General features: G+C 54.5%; 1 long non-coding RNA gene across 1 annotated transcript in view; it reads left to right on the top strand.

The window, feature by feature from the left end:
- LOC118534127 (uncharacterized) overlaps window positions 1-21,510 on the top strand; it is a 171,905-nt gene that overhangs the window by 92,598 nt on the left and 57,797 nt on the right. The gene's annotated exons all lie outside the window — the stretch shown is intronic.

Below are 21,510 nucleotides of genomic sequence, written 5' to 3'. Positions count from 1 at the left end.
CCAAGTGGTGCTGACAGGGGTGGAGCGTCTGGAGAGAGATGCAGCAGCTCGCTTTTGCAGGGATGGGTCATCTTTGCAAACCTCTGGCGGAGCTGGTTGCAGGCTCCTCCCCGGTCAGATGGGGCAAGTCATCCAGCCTCCCTCTCGCCCAGGTGAGGACTAAATGACATCGTGCATGGCAAGTCCCTGGCACGGTGCCTAGCATGTACATGTTCCAGAAGTGCGGCCATTGCTTTTTCCCCTTTCCAGTGTCATTGCCCTCATCCTGGGGCCAGGAGCTCCAGAAGTAAAGTGTTTCGTACAGCTATAGCATCTCACCCCCCAGTGCGTGCACATGCTGTCTCTGGCCCGTGCTGCCCACCTGCAGCCCCTGTGGGTTGGACCCACCTGCCTGCCCTTCAAGGCTCGGCCTCACGGCCTGCCCTGCTTCTCAGAATCCCCTTGGATAGAATGCTCTTTCCTCTGGGTGTCCCTGCGGGCCTGGTGCCCCGTGGTGCCGGCCCGCCCTCCCCTGGGTCCCATCTGCTCTTCGCCCCCGCTCTGTCGGGGCCTTACCCTCTCTCTCTGTGCGCCCTGTCCAGCACAGGTGCTCCTGTCTCTCCCGGGCTTGGGTCCCCAACAGCACTGAGTGCCTGGACCAGACCCTTTACCTCCCCAGCCCCAGGAGGTGGTCGGCCCCATTCTTCAGGGCCAGGGAACTGAGATCAAGAGGGTGAAAATGCTGGGTTCAATGCCCAGCTCTGGCACTCCCCACTTCTGGGGCCTGGGGCAAGTGACCTCCCGTCTCCGAGCCTCAGTGTCCTCTTCTGTGCAATGGGGATGGTGCCAGGGGCACCTGCCTGGCAGGGCTGTGGGGGTCAGGTGCATTGCTGTCTGAAGGCAGCTTCTCAGGCCTTCGAGTCAGCTGCTGCTATTGTTGGACTCTGGGTGCTGTGATTACTGACTCCCCCAGGGCCACACAGCCCAGAGAAGTGGGGCCTCCTGGCTGGAATGGGTTGCCTGATGCCCGTGTCCAGCCAGTTTGCCTCTGAGGGTCTCCCCCCACCTCTGAGGCAGGCCCAGTAGCCAGTTTACAAATGGGTCATGTGCTGGGATTTCCCCGAGGGGAAAGGAGAGCCCAGTGGGAGTCGGCAGTGCCCTTCCGGCCCCTGGGGGTGGCTGTGGAGAAGGGGGGCAGGCGAGTGGGGGGCGATGTTGGGACGCCAGAGCCTCCTGTTTCCCTGAGGGACCTTAAGATCGTGCCTTGCTTCTGCCCTGCTTCCCTGTGTCTCACTAGGCAGATGTGGTCCCGGGGGATCTTGAGGGACTAGCCGGCCCCCTTGAATTGCCTTCCCTCAGGGGAGCTCCTGGGAGCAAGTCCAACGGGTGGAGGGTAGAGTGGTCCCTCTGCTCTCTCCACAGCCCTCTCTCTACTTTCTGCAAGGTGATGCCTGGCTGGGGAAGAGCATAGCTCAAGTCACAGGATGTGGGGCCGCTGGGAGAGCCTCTGACCCACCCTCCCCCACCCCCAACAGCTTGCTGTGTGACCTCAGGCGTAGCACCTCACCCCTCTGAACTTCAGTCTCCTTTTTCAGAAATAAGGGGCTTCGGACTCCAGCTCCAAGAAACTATGAAAATTCTCTTCCTCTTGATCAGGAAAGCAAAATGGAGTCTTTCATTCAAAGTTGTTGTTACTGTTACGTATGTGTTTGCCACCCTCCCTCCTTTGCTCAGGGAGGGCTCGCTTCAGGTATGCCTTCTTCCTCCAGGAAGCCTTCCTTGACCACCCTTCCTGGCTGGGTCGAGGCCTCTCCTCTGGGTACCCATAACCTTGGGCTTCCCTCTATCAAAACATTCATCTCTCTGTGGTGCAACCCTGTTTTGCCCCGATTGAGAGCATCCTGGGGGCCAGAGTTGGATGTCCTACATCTTGGAATTTCCATCCCTAGCCCAGACCCTGGTCTGAGAAGACCTCACTCAATATTAGTTGAACTGCCTTGCCATTAGAGAACGGGAGGAGGTTCTGGAGTTTTGGATCAGGGCATTTGCCTGGGGGGTGGGGGCGTGGAAGACCCTGCTTTCTGGGTGTGTGAGGCCCCTCCTTGAAGAACCTTTAAATGACAGAGCTGGATGGGTGTCCAGGAGCAGAGGGACGAGCTGCTCCCCCTCTGAGAGAGGAGATACTGAACTTGCATTTCCAGCCTGACCATGTCTGTGCGTCTTGCCGGAGGCCTCGGGAGGCCCTGCTGCGTCCTGCTGTGTGCTCGGGGCCTGCGGGAGCACGGCTGGCGCGGCAGGGTCAGCCGGCACGTCCTCCCTGGTCCTCCCTTTCATTCCCGCCTCTGTGAACACGCTGCCCTGCGCCCTTGGCCCTCCGCGCTCGCTCCGCGCTCGAAGCTTCACAGAAGCAGCTCAGCAGGAGCAGAAGCTGCTCTGACCCCTCTAGTCTCTTAAACTCTTATAAAGGAGAAATACTAGGACGGGAGTGTCTTCTGTCAGATTTACATTTTTTTTTAATGCCAAGTACTGCTCCATGGGTTTCAAAATGCGAAACCCGGGCTCCACAGCGAGGGTCAAGCGCAGGGAGCGACTCCAGTGCCCACTTCTTTCCCCACTCCCTGCTCTGGGCTGAGGGCCACTGTCTGCCCAGCTGCCCAGGGATACGAGCCACCAGGCCCGCCTGAGGGGAGGCTCCCGTCCCCTCTCCCCACCTTCTCTGGGTCCCCCATGGTCCTTGTCCTACACCATGCACACTCCTGCCTTTGGATCCTGGGGGTCCTGCCTCCTGCTTAGCATCCCTCTCCTCTCCTAACTCCTGACAGTGTCCCTACCCACATCCTAGCTGGGGGTGTTTCTTCGCCCCACCCTTAGAGGCCATCTGTGGAGCCCCAAGTCGGGCAAATACAAAGGCTTGGAACCTAATGGATCTGAGTATAAAGTTTAGCTTTCTAGCTGTTAGCTTTTGGAAATTGGTAACTCACTAACCCTCCCTGGGCCACAGGTTCCCCATCTGGAATGTAGGGATAGAAGCATCCACCTCAGAGAGTGGCTGGGGGAAGGGGGCGATTAGCATGTGTGACTTGCTCTGTGGTGAGCCCAAGGGCAGTTCTGCTCCAAGCCTGGCCTGGGACCAGCACCATCCTCACACTATTGATTACAGAAATTGAGAGGAAGAGTTGGAAACTTGTTCAGCAACATAGCATTACCATGACATTTTAGCTTGTTTTATAAAAGTATCTTTAACAAAAAGTATCTTTAACAGATTAGAAAATGAATTGATTGGAAATGAAAAATGTGGTGTTTTCACACTGAGTTTGAGAAGCTTTGTCTCAGCATGGAAGAAATCTCAAGAAACAGTGTCTATTTTCATTTATTTGTCCATCCATCTGTCCATCCATTCATCCTTCGATCCATCCATCCTTCTATGCATGCATGCATGCATCCATCCGTCCATCCATCCATCCACCCACCCAACCATCCATCCATCCAACCATCCATCCAACCATCCAATCATCCATCTAATCATCGATCGATCGATGGATCCATCCATCCATCCATCCATCCATCCATCATGAATTAAGCCCTCACTATGATGATCAGAAGAGGTAAATTGGCTCCTGGCTATGACTCCTCATTTACTGAGTTGCTTTAGGCCAAGAGAGAGAGGTGGATATGTCCCCTGAATTCCCTCAGGGGGTGGGCAGAAGCAAGTTTGCTTAACAAAGCTCAGGTAATTAGACCCACATTACATTTTATTTGGGGGTGGGCCAAGAGAAGCCCCCACCCCCATTCCCATCACTTGGCCTGGCTTGGCATTTGTCTTCTTTCGTGATAGGAAAACCTGGGCAGGACTTACTTTAAGTCTGCCCTTCATCTTCTCAAAAGTCAAAGTCGGGAGTTTACACCCTCCCCCTGAGGCCCCCCCCCCAGCCTAATTTCCTTTTATTATGGAAACTGGGAAAATGACAAGTAATTGCTTGAAGATGCTAGAAAGATTGCATTTTGTTTTGCAACTATCAGCTTGAAAATAATGTTTAAGAGATTATGAATGGGTGATTAACTATTTTTTCTATTACTTCCCTCTCAAAATCAAAAGCACAACAATTGTGATATGCACAGTAAAATGGAGGCCCTGGTCTCTAAAACCAGGCAAGAAAACAAGGAGCCAGGGTCCCTTCTGGGGAGAAATCCCACCTCTCAGGCCTTGGAGAAGACTGGGCCCATCGAGGTGCTGCACGTTGCTGAGACAGACCTGGTCTTCCCGTGCTAGCTTCTCTGCATCGCCCCCTCCCTCCTCCCTCCTTAGATCAACAGCAGTGATGGGGTCTGCAGTCAAATATGCTATTTACGGCCTTTCCTAAGTCAGTTTGTTTTGGGTGAAAACAGTCTCTGATGTGGCTCTATTGCGCCATTTCAGTGGGTGTTTATCATTTAAAAGGAACAATTTTAATACCTACATTTGCCTTACAGTATGAGCCATAAATGTGATTTAGACTTCCCTTTATAATAGACTCTTACAAGCGGTTGCCTAGACTTCAGAAAACCATTCCTCCAAGTGGTGGCCATGAAAATGAACAGGCTTTTCCTTCTTTTACGGAAGTTTCCCTTTTTAATACCTCTTGAAATTATTGAACGAAAGCTGGGTAAATGGGCTGATTTGTGTGTCTTCCTTGCTGGGAATCCGGAGCTCCAGGAATGCTTTGGGAGACAATGAGTCTGCGGGGGAGCTGCTGCTTTGGTGTCCAGGGAGGCTGTTTGTGCTCCCCTCCGGGTCTCGCCTCTCTGGGCCCCAGCTTCCTCGTCTGTAGCGGGTTGGTGGTGTTGATAATACGGATCCGTTACATCGGTGCCACTCGGATGAGATTTGTGGGCTGACAGCATCAGTACACCCGAGAGCTTGATAGAAATGCAGATTCCCTGGCTCTGTCCAGACCTACTGAACTGGAATCTCTCGGGGTGGGGGCCAGGCACTCTGTTTTTACTAGCCCTCCAGATGGTTTTGATGTGTTCAAGTTTGAGAAGCTCGGACTCCTTAAGAGCAGAGCTCAGGGATACGGCTCATGATCAGAGTGAGCCGCTAAAGCAACTCATGGGCTCCCCTTAGCCAAACGGGGAGGTCCTGGGAAGCTGGAGGCCCTCTGTGTGCTTGGGACCCAAATTAGCTTATGACAAAAATAGCAGGTCCAGTCCTGGACACCACAAACCAACGTTGGACATTGACGGACGGGGGTGTGTGTCTTGAGATGACAAGGAGGTTGGTGACAAGTGCAGAAGATAAGATTTTTGTCCTGTTCATTCAGAAGGACCCACTAGCTACCCATCGGTGTCCAAGACCCTCTGGCACAGCATGCTGCCTCGGGGGTGGGCCGGGCAGGTACGACCCAGGGAAGGAAAAGAAGCCACACAGGAGGGGCGGACACCTGGGGACTGTTGCCTTCCAGTTACTGGTGGGCTGGACCGTGGAAACTGGAGTTGCCATCTCCGCAGTTTCAGAGATGCCCCCGGGAGAAAGGAGTCATGAGTGAGAGTGAGCACTCCATCACCAGAGGCGTGCAGGCACAAGCAGAGGACTGAGCTCCTGCTTGCCATCCAGGGCACTCCGGTCCCGGGAAGGGTCCCTTTCCGTCCCAGTATTCCGGGACGTGTGCCTTCTGTTGCAGCTACGGGCTGACCTTTTTGTGGCCCTGCTTCCACAGTGTGGGAAGGCCGGAACCTCGTGAATGAGGAAAGCCCTCCTGCGTGGAGATGCTACTTCCTGCTGAGAAATGCCTCCATTTGGGCGAAAAATGGGATTAATTTTTAGCGGAAGCAGCAGTGGCTGATCACGCAGTTTTCAAATTGTTGACTATGATATTAAGTAACAGGCAGACTCCTGTCCAATGGATGTTATTAAAATTAACTGTTTTAGCACTACATTTAGAATCAAAACCAATCTGTCACTCCTAAATTGGTTTCTTTCAACTGCTATTTGTGGATAAAATGAACAGTTTTAACAATTACATCTCCAGTGCAAATCATAAACTTGATTTACAGGAAAGCACTTAATTTACTGCATTTGACTATGCACCTGAGCTGCCAATTATCTGACTGTAAATTTCCCTGCGTGGTTATTTGCTTCTTAAATGGCAGCCTTGGTCCCCTTTGCCTCACTCACCTGTGGGCGCAAGGCTCTACCTGGGGTTGTACACCCCGATTTGGGGTTTTGTCTGTGATGAGCTGGGTGCTTAACAGTAGACAGGGCTCTCTAGGGAGCGGGGTCTCCGGGGCCCCTCTGTTCTGTGCTGTTTCATGTTATAAAATCCTGAGTGGGATAGCACTGCTATTTAATGCAATCTGGGCTAGCCGTCAAGGAGGGAAAATCAGAGTGTGTTTGGGCGAGGGGCTGTAGGTGTGCACTGGTGGTTGCCTCTCCCCTAGTTCCTGCCCTCAGCGAGTTCACAGTCTAATAGGAAAGACATGTGCTAGACGGCACCTCTCTGTCATATCATAAATCATCCCCTTAATTAATGAGCTAAAGTGCTGGGATCCACTGAGTGGCAATAATTCAGCTCAGTGGCATGGAGGTACGGAGGATGACATGCAGGAGCTTTGCAGAGGTTCCATTTGAACTGGGTCTTGAGGGTAAAAAGGAGTTTTTCAGGCAGAGGAAAGAGCCTTCTGGGTCCAGGGAACAGCATCAGCCGGGTCCTGTAGGCGTGGGAGAGCAGGGTGTTTTCAGTGAGGGGCTGTGTGCTCTGGCCCAGCAGGAGGGGAAGGGGCAGCTAAAGTGGGTGGGTGCCATGACCCTCTGGAAGGCTAGGCTGGAGCCAGGACTCACCTTTGAAGGAGTTTAGAGTCTCTCTGGTTTCCAGGTGAACCCCTTTTCTAGCTAAGCAAATGGAAGTCCATGGCACTGAAATGATTCCTGCGAAGTCGGGAGGGATTCTGAGCGCCAAGAAGTTACAGGAGGGGGGAGAGTTTCCTGGTATTTTGAGAAGTCAGGAAGCAGAGGCAAACCACATGCAAATTAGATGCCAGTCCCACCTGCCCTGTGCTGTGCTTGGGCAGCTCTCTGCTGCACGGGAGGTCCCGTGCCTTTGAACAAAGGTGAGAGAGATGTCTCCTGGTAGCCTGGGCTGAGCTACGGGACACATAGGAGGCTGCTTAGCAGGAAAATTGCCCCACGACTTTCCCTGCCAGGGGCCTTTCTGTTGTAGGGAGTGTCCCACTGGGAGAGGGAAGACCCAGCCTGGAGGGTCTCAAAGGGCAGGAGGAAGCCTCCAAGATGGCCACCTGCAGGGAGCCCAGGTCTTAGGATTTTGAGGACTTGGTTTTTAAAGATGCCAAGAGATTGGCATGGGAGGCTGGCCTGGCAGGGCTGGGATTCTCATCCCTTCTGCATACCCAGTCCTTTGGGCAGTGTCTCCTCAGGAAGGGATGAGTGGGATTTAGAGCATCTTCCAGAACTAACGTTCTATGGTTTGAGGGTCTGTGGTTTTCTGCTGGTTGTTCAGCTCTGACCCCAATCGAGCCCCAGAGCGGTGATTACTGACTTGGTGGTGGTGAGGCTGATTCTCCTCACAGGGGACTTGGGGCCCAGCTCCTTGCCCCGCTGCTGTGGGTAGGGGCTCCTGGGCCCACCGAGAACGGAGAGTGAAAGCTGGGGACATGACCCAAAGGAGTTTTCTATCCAAACCTCTGTTTTTCCTCAGGGGTTGTCGTGGCCTCATACAAGGTGGGGGGTAGAAGTCAGTGCCTGGCCTCTGGAAGCTTCCAGGGCTGCCTCTTCCCACTGTGCTGTGTGACCTTGGACAAGTCCCCTCCACAGTATTCCTTGCACCTCAGAACCAGCCCAGACGTTCCATAGGAGAAGCCTTCCCTGGGGAGAGTCAGCCCATCCCGACCCAGGGACCGAGAGAGCTGAGCTGTTTTGGGGCAGAGGCTGCTGGACAAGCATTTGGAAGGGCTGGGGGTGGCATGGGAGTCCCCACCTCCAGAACAACACTGCAGCCTCGGGTCCCTGCTGTCCTCTAGAGGGAGGCTGGCCAGGGCTCGTGGTGAGGCTTGCTGCACTTGTGGGTCCTAGGGGCTCCATGGGGGTGGATGACAGCTTGTTCTGCACGCCCTGCCCTCTCCCCATTTCTCCCTGATCCCCTCCATATCTATTTTCCTGGCATGGCACGCCTGACTCATCCTCTGGGTCTGGTTCTTTCTGTGCTGTCTGTCTCGAATTGTCTGTGTCTTCCTGTCCTCCTCCCTCTGCTCCTGCCTGCCTCTCTGTCTCCCGGCGGGGCCGCTCTCCCTCTGTCTTCCTCTCCTTACCTGCATCTGGAAGTCGGCTTCCCTCTCCCCTTCTCCACGTTTCTCTCTGCCTTAGCACCTCCCCTCTCCCCACCTGCATTCACTCCCCCCTGCCCCTGCTCCCCCACCTAGCTCCTGAGTCCTGAGCACTTTGAGGGAAACCGAGGAAGGGTCTCTTCTGAGGGCAGGAGGGACACAAGGGGAGAGGACGGAGAACAGCCAGCCTTCAGCAGGTGGCACTGTTGGGCGACTTTTGCTTTTGAAACCTTTTAACGCTGAAAAAACACACTGGAATCTATTGGCATTTGAGAGCCGCCTTCTTCTTTTTTTTTTTAAATAAAAATAATGACTCTCATTTCCCGGGCATCATTAAACAAGGTGGTGTGTGTGTGTGTGTGTGTGTGTGTGTGTGTGTGTGTTGTGTGTTATGAGGATGTATGAGTGCAGATATCTGCACGTGAGTCCGTGGGGCTAGAAGTGTAGGGGTGTGTGTGTGTGTTTGTGTGTGTGTGTGTGTGTGAGCACACGCCCAGACCCTGAGCGTCTGTGTCTATGTGTAAGAATGCTAGAACATGTGCCTGGGGGAGTGTTTGCGTGCCTCCCTGTGAGCGTGGGTTTTCAAGTATGGACCAGTGTGGACCAATGTGCGGCGTGTCTCTACGTGCACCTGTCCGTGCTGGACCCCCGGGTCTGTGCCGATGCGCGTGTGCGGCTGCTCGCTGTTGACCGTGTAGAGGTAGGTTGTTGGGGGAGCACAGGGTGACGAATCTGTGTTTTCACACATGCTCTCACGACAGCAGCTTAGTATATAGTGGGCAAGAGGGAGAAGCAGGGAATCAGGCCTCCAGCTTTAAACTCTGTGTGAATTTACAGCTGTGTGATTTTGACCGAGTCACTTAACATCTCTGAGCCTCGGATTCTTCGTCTGCAAACTGAGCTGACAGCAATCTCTACCTCTCTGGATGCCTGGGAGGATGAAGTTGGATCATCGATGTCAAGGGCCTGACACGGCACTGGGCGAGGTTAGGCCGTGAGGGGCAGAGCCACGACGCGTCAGCCTGAGGGTTGGGAGGGCACGGCCTCCTCTGTCCAGCTCCACTGGCCGGTGGGGCTGGGTCTGCTGGACCCAGGGGCTCGCAGTGGTTCTCTTCCCAGGGGCTGAGGGGCCTGCGGTAGGGTGGGGGCATCCTGAGGGCCTCTGAGGTCTGAGCGGGCGCACAGTGTCCTGGCTCTGCCGGACAGACTGGGGCTGGAAGGAGCCGCACGGTGGAGGCGCTGGGGCGGTAAGAGCTGGAAGGGACCGCAGAGGTCATCATTTTGGTTTCTCACTTAGCAGAAGGGGAGACGGCAGATCAGAGGAGCCGCTGCTGCGTCAGGGCCTGGCACGCAGGCCCCCGACTTGCAGGCCAGTGTCTGAGGGCGCTAAAGCAGGCTCAGCCCTGGCTGGGGCCCAGAGGCAGAGCAGAAGGGAGCTGTGTGCCTTAGCTGCTTGTAACCCTCATGCCCGCCCCCTGTCTCTGTCTTCCCTCTTCCTCGTCTCTTTGTGATGACCTTCTCTCTTAAAACTGAAAGAGGAGGGAGGGGGACACCTGTTCTAGTTATGTACTCATGTGTGATAATCATCCCCCAACTCAGTGGCTTCAACAGTGTGTTCTTATGGTGCCTAATCCTGTGGGTTGATTGGGCTCTGCTGGGCAGTTCTCACTTGGGGGCTCATTTCATGGGCTGGGCTGGAAGTCACCCGAGGGATGGTCACTTGCCTCCCATGCCTGGCCCCTCAGGGTCCTTGGCCTCTCTCTAGGCGGTGCCTCCTCCTACGGGGCCCTCTGCATGACTTGGGCCTCTTCCAGCACAGTGGGCTCAGGGTGGTTGCACTTTTAATATGGCAGCTGGCTCCCAGAACACAGAAAGTGGGGGCAACTGGGCTAGGTAAGGGCTGGGCTGTGCCTTGAACCGGGGGTGCCATTTTGCCATGTTCTATTGGACAGAGCCATCATGGGTCCACCCAGATTCAAGAAGGAAGCAAAACAGAACCCACTTCCTCATGGAGGAGAGCAAGGTCATGTTGTCAAAGAGCCTGGCGGATGGGGATGGTGTCGTGGGCATCTTCGAAAGTGCGACCTGCCACAGCATCCTGATAACATTGGAAGGTGACTAGCAGATTCCAGTGTCAAAAGCATTTCTTCTCTAACCTTTTCAATCCTCTAAACACCTTCGGCGGCAGGTCTGTCCTGGCTTCTTCACTTGCTGTGTGACCTTGGGCAGCTTTCTTGACTTCTCTGTGTCAGTTTTCATGCGTGAAATAGGATGATCATGGTAGAGCTCCGCACAAGGAGTTGTCAAGCGTGGCCTGGCACACGATAAAACCTCAGACAGGAAACAGCCTCAGAGAAGTTAAGGAACTTGCCCAGGGCCACACAGTTGGGAAATGCCAGAGCTGGGCCCGGAACACCCGCTTTCTCCCTCCCAGTTCCGCAGTCCGTTCCCATGGAGGCTCTGTGTTGTCAGGAGAAGGGTCGGAGGGGCTGGGGAGGCGGAAACAATACAAGGATGAGAGGTTGGAGGGACGTCGTCCTGTCTCAAGTTCTCAGTTGCGTGTGCTGGGACTCCCAGGCTCATATTGCTGTCCACTGGCTTCATCGTGGGCTCTCTGTCCCCATCTACCACTCTGACTCCAGCTTCCGCTCCTGAGAGCTGTGATGGGACCAGCGCCAGACTGCTCCCAGCTGCCCCGCCAGGGCTGCCACCCCATTCCACAGGAGGGGGAAACTGAGGCTCAGGGGAAGTTGCCTGGCTCCTCGAGCTCCCAGAGGGCCGTGGCTGCCCAGCAGCCCTTCTGACTCCTCCCGGGCCATGTGCCTGCCGCCGTTTCTCCTCTGGGGCCACCCACTCCCTGCTGGCTTTACACACACCACACACCACACCTTTCCTTTCACAGAATCACTTTTTGACACCCCCTTTTGGAATACTCTTTAAGAAATGTAGCCTAGGGAGTGAAGTTCAAATCTCTGCTCTTGGCGTTCAAAGGTGGGGCTTCATTGTGGGATCTCAATCCCATTTTTCAGTTTTATCTCCTTTGGATCCCAGAGAGTCCTTCTCCTTAGCATTCACTGGTGTCCACAGGACTTGTGGCCTCAGGCCTCCCTGCTTCTGCTCAGAGCTCACAGCTCACTCCTCTGGGGAGACCCCCGTCCAGGTGCCCTGCCGTGGGCATGCTCTGATGGCCACACCTCCCTCTGCCACGGGTTAGATCCAGTGTTAGTTGCCTTTTCGTGCACCTGTCTTGAGCCCTGAACTAAATATAAGCTCTTCAAGGGCACAGGTGTCCTCCAGGTCTCCTGACCGCCTCCTGGGCTGGGCTTGGATGCATGCACCATCTATCCTCATGGCTGCATTGGTGGATGGGGGCACCAGGGAAAGTGCGGGGGTGGGGTAGGCACTTTGATACCTTGCAACCAGCCCTCGTGGCTGGAGTTTCCCCCTAGGTGGGGAGGGACCCAGGCATGGAGGACGGTAGACATCACCACTGCTCTGTGCCTCTGCCCCTTTGTTCAGTTTGATTTGAACCTGGAACCAGCACTTCTCTCTTAACTCCTTCTAGGTGGAGAACGGTAGGAACCGGCCTCTGCTGGAGCGGCAGAGATCCCAGCTAGGCTCGGGAATGACTTTCCACGAAGTGAAGAAGGTGGGCCGTTTGAAGGATTAGATTTCAGGGGCCTGCCTTAGATGTACGGGTCTTCTCTGTTGTCCTTAGGGACTTAGGGGTGACTGTGCTCCTCCCAGGTGGTGGAAGAGATGACCTCTTTGGGGATTTTCCATCCCTGTGATTTCTAGGCTGCCACCTTCCAGGGTCCCCGGGGTCCCAAGGCAGGAGATGAAGCTCTGGACGGGAGAGTAGGGTGGGCGAGGAGAGCCGGGTGGAGAGGGCTCTGTGGAACCAGGGCCTGTCCTGCCCAGATGAAGGGAGGCTGCTGTGCCAAACCAGCTCCAAAGGCTGTTGGAGCCAGCCCCCACCCCCGGCCCCCCTGCCCCCCACCACATGCCACAGTTATTTTTAGCACTGGGATGTGCAGAACATGCTACAGAGAAATAGAGTGGAAAATCTGACACTCAGAGCCCTGCTTTGAGGGAGACCCAGCTCCTCCAGCCCGGCGCTGCTCACGTGCCTGATTTGCATCTTTCACGTTTCTGTGCGCAGCCTGACTCTGAATTCCAGTGGACTCCCCGGAGCTGACCAAAGCCTCCTCGGCAGGGTCTGGGGTCCTGGTACTCGGCCGGCGGTGACCGCTTCTGGTCAGGCTGTCTTCCTTGCATGAGCTGTACACAAGCAGGGCCTTCTACACAAGACAAGCCCAGCTATCATTTCCCGGGCCTCCCAGCCGCGGTGCGGGTTCTAGAATTCCTGTCCGTAGAGGATGACACTGAGGCCCAAAGAGGGTGTTGTGTGGCCCGAGGTGGCACAGACAGAGAATCACAGCGATGATCAGGAAAGCCAGCACCTCGGTCCTTGGCGTGTCCAACCCAGAATGTAATGTCCAGGAAGCCCGGGGTGGAAATCTCAGATGGCTCCGGAGGGGTGCGAGGAAAGAAACAGCGGACACAGACCCTGCTTGGAGGAGGGGACAGCTTCCTACAGGGGGCTGGTGTAGCGAGTACTTAATTAAATGTTACTTCAGGTTTTCTTCCTCTTATTATCAAAACGTGCATGCTCTTTGTAGAAAATTTAAAAATACAGATAAGCGAACAGAAGAAAATTAAAAACACCCCTAATCCCAGCACTCAGAGATAAACCCTGTAAATATTTTGGTATTTTGGTGGATATACTGCTAGGCTTTCCCTTTTCCTTCTTGAAAACATTTTCATTTATTTTTAATTACACACGCGGGATAGGAATTCATTCTTGTTAGCACGATACAGACCAGGTTAAGGCCTTCTGTCCCTCTCCCGCTGAGGGAACCACGGCTGTAGTTTTGATGTGTATCATTCCTGATCTTGTTCTGAGTGCACACACACATCTATATCTGCACATACAGAGATACATGATTTTATTTTTAGTGTGTTTGGATGTTTGTTCTTCAACAGAAATGGTATCACACAGTATGTATTGTTCTGTACTTTGATTTTGTCACCTAACTATTAGTCTTGGGGTTTTCTCCATGTCAGTACTTATAGCTGTAAGTCGTTCGTTCTTACTGCTGGGTGGAATTCCTTAGCATAGATACATCAGAGTGTATTTAGCCATTCTCCTCGTGATGGGCTTTTAGATTGCTTCTGCATCTTTTCCCCCCCAGCACTGTTGCAGTGCTGCCTTCGATGCTCTTGGACAGGCCTCCTTGGGTGAGGATGCTTTTCCAGGATCAAAGCTGAGAAGACAAATTGCCGGTCAGTTTCTTTGCACACCCACTAAGAAAATGGGAGCCTCTTGCACCAACTGCCATAGGAAACTGCCTTCTCCTTTTTTCCACGTTACTACGAAGGCAGCTGTGATGGCATTTCCCCAGCTCTGTTCTGGACAGCAGTGACGTCCCCAGAGCCACTAACGGGTGTGCCTCGGGAGGAAAAAATCAGGGCCACTGTAGAGTTGACACGGTGTACAGTCCAGGGCTTGGGATTTCACCAGTGCGCATCAGTGCGCCAACGGGCGTCCCGAAGCAGAGAAATAAGTTTGTCTTCATTTAGCCTGGCTTTTCCCAGTTTGAGAGCCGTAGGAAGCGCAGACTGCAGCAGAAGAGGCAGCGCCCCGCCCACATGCCCTTGGCCCTGCCACTTCAGTGCACGGCGCCACGCCCCATTCCACCTGCAGGCATCTGCGTTTCGTTTGCTGAGGGCTGTCTCTTGCTGCGGGAGCCTGCTCCTCAGCCTGGTGGCGGGCTGCAAGCACTGGCGAATCAACAGTGGCCGTCTCCTGCCTCCAACAGCCCTTAGTCAACCACCGAAGCAACCTGCTGCCACCCCAACTCCATCCCCCAAGGGACAAGTGTGTTACACTGGTCCCAGAGTTTGCCCAGAGGAATTAGGCTCTGATCACCCACCCTGGTAGCTGGTTTGAAAACACACCATGACTGCCTGCCTTCCTTCCTGTGTCACCTCCCCACTCCTCTGCCTCCACCTTCCTGCATTTGAGCCCTGGGTCTGCTCCAGGGGGAACCCTAGTGAAGACTCTGATCAATGATTACTTCTTAATGGCTTCATGAGACTGTCCGGAGTATTTCTTTCAACCGATCCTGCATTGTTGGACATTAAAGGTTGCTTCCAATACTCTGCTAATATAAGCAGTCCTGTGGTGGACATCCTGAAGCCTCAAGCGCTGTACACATTCTCGATTATTCCTTTAGGGACGATTCCTAGACATAAAGCCACTGTTTCAAAGGGTGTGCACTTTTTTTTTTTTTTAAGGCTTTGATACATATTTTCGCCATGTGCGTCCTCGCCTTCTCTTTTTGCTCCACCACCACCTTCCCGCCCACCTCCCAGGGCACAGAGTGGTCAGCTGTGGGGGTGCTCTGGCGATCCGGAGGTGCAGTGAGGCTCTCTTGGAGGGTCTGGGAAGGCAAACCAGAGGAAGCACCTGGCAGGATCCAGGAAGACAAGCAAACGTTCACTTGGGAGTTCGCAGTAAGGGGTTCAGAGCTTGGTGGTTAGGGGTGCTTCTCCCCAGGTTTGTGTTCCAAACCCTTCTCATCCTGCAAGGCCCATATGAAACTCCACCTTTTCCAGGAAGCCTCCCTTGATTGATCCGGCCCTTGTGAGCCTCTTCTCAAGGCTGCCCATGATTCAGTACTAATTCTATATGGTCCATGCCATCCCTACAGGTAGGGATTCTGTCTGTAAGAGTCAACCTTATATAGGACAGATTTACAAACTTGGGGTTTAATAAATGCTTGTGGTAAGCGTTCTGGCTTGGGAACCAGGGAACCTGGATTTGAATCCTACCTTTTCAGCTGACCCCTGTGGGGACCTGTGCGGCTCCGGGCAAAGACCCTGAGATGGTCTTGAGTGGAAATGAGCATAACGTGGGCCCACACTCTCCCTTCCCAGCCTCTCGTTTTGCCCCCTTTGCCAGGAGCCTCTGTGCCGGGAGCCCCAGAAGCCGGGCTGTCTGCGTTTTGCATGGGGCTGTGAATATCAGCGTGCTCGCCTCCTTATCCTTGCAGGTGCAGGTTTCCGGAGACAAATATACCCTCCATTCCCAGCCCCTCGATCTGTCTAAACACAATTTGACATGCGTTGCTATTAGCTTAGCACCTTATCAAATAATGCGGCCTGATCGAGATAAAAGGTTTTACAACCCTTGCTGCCTTTGTTTCTGCCTGCATTCACCCGCCGAGACAGCTAATAATTACCACCAAAGACAAAGAGAAATCTATACGCTCAGCGTTGAGGTTCCCGTGCGCATGTTAAGTAGCAGCCTGAGGACAGAGAACGGGGAGGAGGCGGCCCCAAATGCAGCCCATGCAGGCCCAGACTGGGCCTTGCTCCTTGCAAGAGAAAGAGGCCCCCGTGGATTCCGGGGCCTCAGGCCCCACGGGTTGCTGACATGACCCCTGAGGTTTGATGTTGTCCCCTCCCGGAGGTGGAGACAGAGGTGGCGAGGCCTAGTTAGGTAAGCTGGGGGTGAAGTTGGGACTGAAGTGAAGGGAGAGGCAGGGGGCGCTGGTGTAGAGGGCATGGCCCCCCTCAGGGATGCTGGGGACCTGGGCGTCTGTGCTGACTCCTCTGCTGGGTCACACTGTGAACTTGGCTAAATCTCTAGACCTCCGCGGGCCTCAGTCTCTGCGTCTGTAAGTGGGACTCCTAAGGCAGTGTGGTGGGCGTTTGGAGACCTGGGTCCTAGAGTTAGTTCGGCCACAGACAGGCAGTTCCATGCTGTTCTGAGCTTCAGTTTCCCCACCTGGGAAATAAGAATCTGATTGGGATGATGGCTACAGGCGTTTTGGGACTCTGTCCCAGGCAGTGGGTGACTCAGCTGGCATCTCCCTAGACATCTGTTCCATGACTAGGTCTATGTGGGGCCCTGACTGTGGGGGCTGAAGAAGGAGGAGACGTAGGCTTTGAACCTTTTTCAGGAAGGCAGTTTTCATTCCAGAACGAGCAAACAGAAAGTGAAATGAGAGCTGGGGTGGGGGTAGGGGGGTATTACTGCAAACTAAAGCAGTCTGAGAAGGCTTCCTGGAGGAGGAGGGCATGACTGGTACCAAGGCAGATTGGGTGGGGCCCTGAATGGGGGTGCACGCAGCAAAAGCAGTGCTATGGACTAAATGTTTGTGTCTCCCCAAAGTTCTTATGCTGAAGCCTACTCCCCAATGTGGATGTATCAGGAGGAGGGACCTTTGGGAGGTGATTAGGTTATGAGAGAGGAGCATGGTGGGATTAGTGCCTTCATAAAAGAGACCCCAGAGAGCCCCCTCACCCCTTTCCACCATGGGAGGACACAGAGAGCCCACAAGCCGGCCTTACTAGACATTGAATCTGCTGGTGCCTTGATCTTGGACTTCCGGCCTCCAGAACTATATGATATAAATACCTGTTTTTTATAAGCCACCCAGTCTGTGATGTTCTGTTACAGTAACCTGAATGGACTGAGGCAAATGGTGTGAGGATCCAGAACAACGTGGGTTTCGGGGGTTGTGAGTCTCTGATAGAATGGTCTGAATTCTAGCATCGGTGGGCACTGGCCACTCGCCAGGGGCCAACGGATCCCAGGACTGGGGGGCTGCCTGGATTCCCTTCTCCCCATGTCCTGGCCTGTAAACCAGTAAAACCTGGATTTATAGCATTTGCCAATTTCCGTGGTGTAAACACTTCCACTGTGGCTGATTTTAAGCTGTGTGCAATGTAATGTCACTGGACGTGGAGCTGGGAAGAGATGCGTAGCTGGCTCTTAGGACTGGGATGAGCGAACTCCAGCACCACAAGCTGGAGCCCTGTTTAAGCCCCAGAAGTCAGACCAGAGACTCACAGAGTGTCAGGACTCAAGAGGCAAGGGATGGTAGGTAGCAACGTGCCACCTCTGTCCCGACCTGTGCCTACCCAGACAGCACTAATCAGCGGTGTCTCTGCCAAGCCCAGGGTCCTTCTCAGTAGAGTGTTCCAGGCAGCCATCACCAGCCGACGGATATGAACTCAGCATTGTTGATCTAGACTAATCTCAATGTACAGATGGGCAAACTGAGGCCCAAGTCAGGGAGGAGATTCTCCCGAGGTCACCTCAACGGTTTGGAAACACTGAGGCTGGAAACGCAGAGGCCTGCTTCTCAAACCCGCCCCCCCTGCCCCCCGACACTGTCAGCTCTCTCTTTGAAAGCAGCAACAAGGGAAAACCGCGCTGCCCCTAAGGAAGGCAGCTCTGCGCGTGGGCCGGGCAAGTGTTTCCCTGAAGCCTCCACTCTGACAGGGATGAGTCCGTCCTGATCATGAATTCTTACAAACACCCAGCTGCAGCAAACTATTTTTGCTCTGTGCCCTTCCTTGGGGTACCTGTGTGTGAGCGTGTGTGTTCATGTGTATGTATGCAGACTTAGACATCTCTGCACACACAGACGGATGTGTTTTTATTCCCTATTAGCTGGTGACAAACTTGGAGCCCTCCCCAGGGAGCAGCGGTCCCTCCAGAGAGCCGCCTGTCTGTCTCCCAGATTTATAGTTGGAGCCAGGCACTGAGTCATGATTTATCCGGGGATTGGCTCCGGGCCAGCCTGTTCATGGCCATGAAGCGCCCGGTTTGCTCTCTTTTCCTTCCCTTTCCTTTGCTGTTTCACGTAGCTCCGCTTAGACACTGTTCCTCTGGGAAGCCCGTCCTGATCCCAGACACCAGTGTCTCTTCTGCCTCGTGGTTCCCTCTGGCTCGACTCACATCACCCTGTATTGGGATTATTGGCTTTCATGCCTGTCTCCCTCCCGGACTGAGCGCTCCTTGAAGGCAGGACTGTGGCTTTCTTTTAGGAGAGGAGCCCACGGTTGCTGTTGGAGGTACCCCAGCACCCCTCTTTTCTCCCTGCCTCTCTCCCTCCATAGTTGTCTTCATCTTCCTGCGATTCGGAATCCAGGATTGTCGGGTTGGGGAAAACGCCTGGGGGCCTTGTTATTGTTCTTGCATTGCTTCCCGTGTGTCTATCAGCTAGGCGTTTTGTTCTAAGCCACAGAACTAGACTCTGGCTGATGTAAGCAGGAAGGACAATTTATGGAAAGGGTAACAGGTATTCGCTGAATTGTAGGAAGCACAAAGAGCCGGGTTCAGGCAGTAGGCAGGGGGTCCAGGATCACGGCCCTCGCCCTGCCACGTCCTGCCAGCCCGGGGCACTGGGCAGCTCTGTGGGCATCTTGGCTGTGGTGGCCTTGGAAGCAGGATGTTTGTGCAGCTGTGGCAACAGAATGGAAACTCTGTGCCTTGTATGTGTGTGTCCTCAGGCCAGATTCAGGATCGCCGGCGTCTGCCTCTACGCAGTTGAGCCAGGTCACCCCTCGACTCCGGGTCCCTAGGATGTTATGTGGACTGCACCCAGGCATCACCCCGCTGGGAACAAGGTTGCGGAGGCATGTGCCCACCATTTCTGGTCTCACTGGCAAAGGTTGTTCCTGGGGCACATCAGCCCCCTGGCTCTCTGCCCTGCCCGGCACACAGGCCACACCAGACCACCCTCATGTGGAGAAGCCATGAGACCTTGGCAGGACGGGGACGTGTCTGCAGGTGGCCTCCAGAGTGGACTGAGGTACCCTGGTGGTGTTGACTAGTCTCTTATACCCCTCCCAGATTTCCCTACACAGGCAAAGGGTTCTGGGGTGCTGATTCTATGGTTGAACTGATACTAAACATTGATTCTTGCTGTACCCAGGCCTCTCTTACGGGCGTCCACCTTCCCATCGTGGTCAGAAGCCCACCTCACCATTGTTGGGAGGCCTGACTTGGTGGATTAATTTGGAAATGGGACTTGGGGCTGGACCACCCAGGCACGGGGTTCCCAGACCCTCAGATGGTTAGCTCTGGGAGGAGTCTTAGAGATCCCTTGCCCCATCCCTAATTATGCAGATAGGGAGGTGGGCTCTCCTCCCACAGCATCCCCCACCCCCTCCAGTGACTTCTGGAAGGCATTTAGCATGCGTTCCTGACTCACCAGTTTTGCAAAGAGGACTGATCATTAACCATGCTACCTGGCCTGCAGCCCTACCAGGAAATGTGCACATTTGTTGTGGGAGTTGTCCCACCCGTTGCTGGTCATAAGCAGTTTATGGGCAGTGCTCCAGGGATGCTCTCCTGCAGGGGAGGCTGAGCGTGGGCACCCAGAGCTGAGGCAGGGGGCCGCTGGCTTCCACTCCCTGTGAGGGACGCTTCTCCATGGCCGGGGGCTGGGGCCGGGGTGGTGATGGCTGGCCCATCTCTACTTCTGCCCACAGCACGGGTGGGGCGCCTGGCAGGCCTTGAGTCCACGTGTGCTGCATCGAGAGTTGTGACCGACTAGGAGCTCTGATTGGAGGGGGTCCCTTCAGGCTAGGTGGGGGGATGCCCTGACTAGGAGCTGAGACCTGCAAAGGTGAGTGAGGCAGTGGGGCGCAGGCGGGGCAGGCGGAGTGGGGAGCCTGCGGCGCCCTCATTGTTAGGCGCTGCACGCTCCCCCGGGCCAAGGGTGATTTCTTGGGCACCGGCTCAGAAGAGTGGGCTGTGCTCAGCGTCCCTGTCACCGCCCTGCCCTTCCCAAGTGCTGATGCAGCCCTGCTTCCGCCCCTCCTTTGTCCTTTATCTGGCCCGAGCCCAGCTGGCTCCCCCGCTGCAGGGGTCCTGCCTCTGGTGGGGGTGTCACCTCTGTCCTGCCAGCCTCAAAGCCCGCCCTGCCAGGTGTCCTTCTCCTTGGGGGGGAGGGGGGGAGCTGTGCCCCTGCCTGTGGGGAGAAAGCACGCATTTGTTATTGAGCGCCAGCCGTGTACTCCGTACTGTGCCAGACTCTCGAATGCCTTCTTGCCCTCCCTGTAGTGGGAGAATGTGCTAGTACATTCCCATTCCGAAGGTGACAAACGGAAGGTAGGACAGACTTGTCCAGGGTTGGACCGCCAGTGAGGGGCAGGCCTGGGGACCTCAATCTGGGTCTCTCTGTGTCCACGATGCTCCCTCGAGGGAGAGAGCAAGGAGGCGAAGGATAAGCTGGATCACCTTAAAATTTCACTTTCCTGGGGGAGTCCTGGACACCATTTGTAAGTATAAAGGATTGACCAGGCCCTGTGGGGGGTGAGGACCCCGTGATTCCCCATTTCCCAGTGTGCGCTCTCAGAAGCCAGGGGGGGATCCCATTCTTTCCCAAAGGCTGGGACCCACATGGCGACCCTGCTTAGACCCCCAACCTCTTCCCCTCCAGAATTGGAAGGGACCTTAGGAAGTCCTTGTTTATACCCCCATTTTACAGAGGAGAAAACTGAGTCTGGATTAGAGAATTGCCCCAGATCCACCTGAAGAGTAGCCAAGCTGTAGATGGCTGCTTTCTGCTCCTGAGCAGCCCTCATAAGACCTAAGGCCCAGACACGGCTGGGGAGCGCTCTCTAGAAACCCTGCAGGCTGGTGTTTAAATGGTAAGCCCCTTGAAGTTCAAACTCCTTCTTGTGCCTTGTTGTACCAGCGAAGGCCATGCCTGTCACTGTGGGCTGGCACCTGATGAGGCAACATGAATGGTCTGGAATCCCTCAGCCAGGGGGTGGTAGAGTGGCAAGTCCCAGATTTCTGGACTCCTGGTCCAGTGCTCCTTCAGTGGTTTCCCTTTTCAGTCAGCAGGAAACCCATAGGCTGTGAGTTCTCCATGGCTTTGGAGAGAGTTTGGACATGTGGCTATAGAATTTTAGAATCCTAAAATCCCTAACTTGTGGAGATGGATGGGGTCTCAACACTCTCTTACCCATGGCCAAATCTCACCTGGCCTCTGTTAGAACACTTGTGGTGATGGGGAGCTCACCCCTCCCCACTGTTGGCAGCTCCAGCCGATAACTTCTTCATGCCTCCTTGGAGCTGATGGCCATCAGCCTAGATTCAGGGCCATCCAGGCTCCTGCTGGCCTGGCTCCCCATTTCTTGGTCGCAGGTGGCTGGTTCTCTGGGTATGCTTTCTTTTGTCTACAGATTGAGTTTGAATCATGGCTGGCTCTCCCTATCATCTTGTGTCCTTGGGCAGTGCTCCAGTGCTTCTCTGAGCCTTGGTTTCCTTTTTTGTAAAATCATGGTAACTTTATTGGATTATTGTAGAGATTAAATGGGAAATGGCATGGGGAGTGCTTA

This window comes from Halichoerus grypus, chromosome 7 (assembly GCF_964656455.1).
Source record: "Halichoerus grypus chromosome 7, mHalGry1.hap1.1, whole genome shotgun sequence".
Taxonomy (NCBI): domain Eukaryota; kingdom Metazoa; phylum Chordata; class Mammalia; order Carnivora; family Phocidae; genus Halichoerus; species Halichoerus grypus.
Note: the sequence above shows the minus strand (reverse complement) of the source record. Positions and strands in the feature narration are given on the sequence as shown.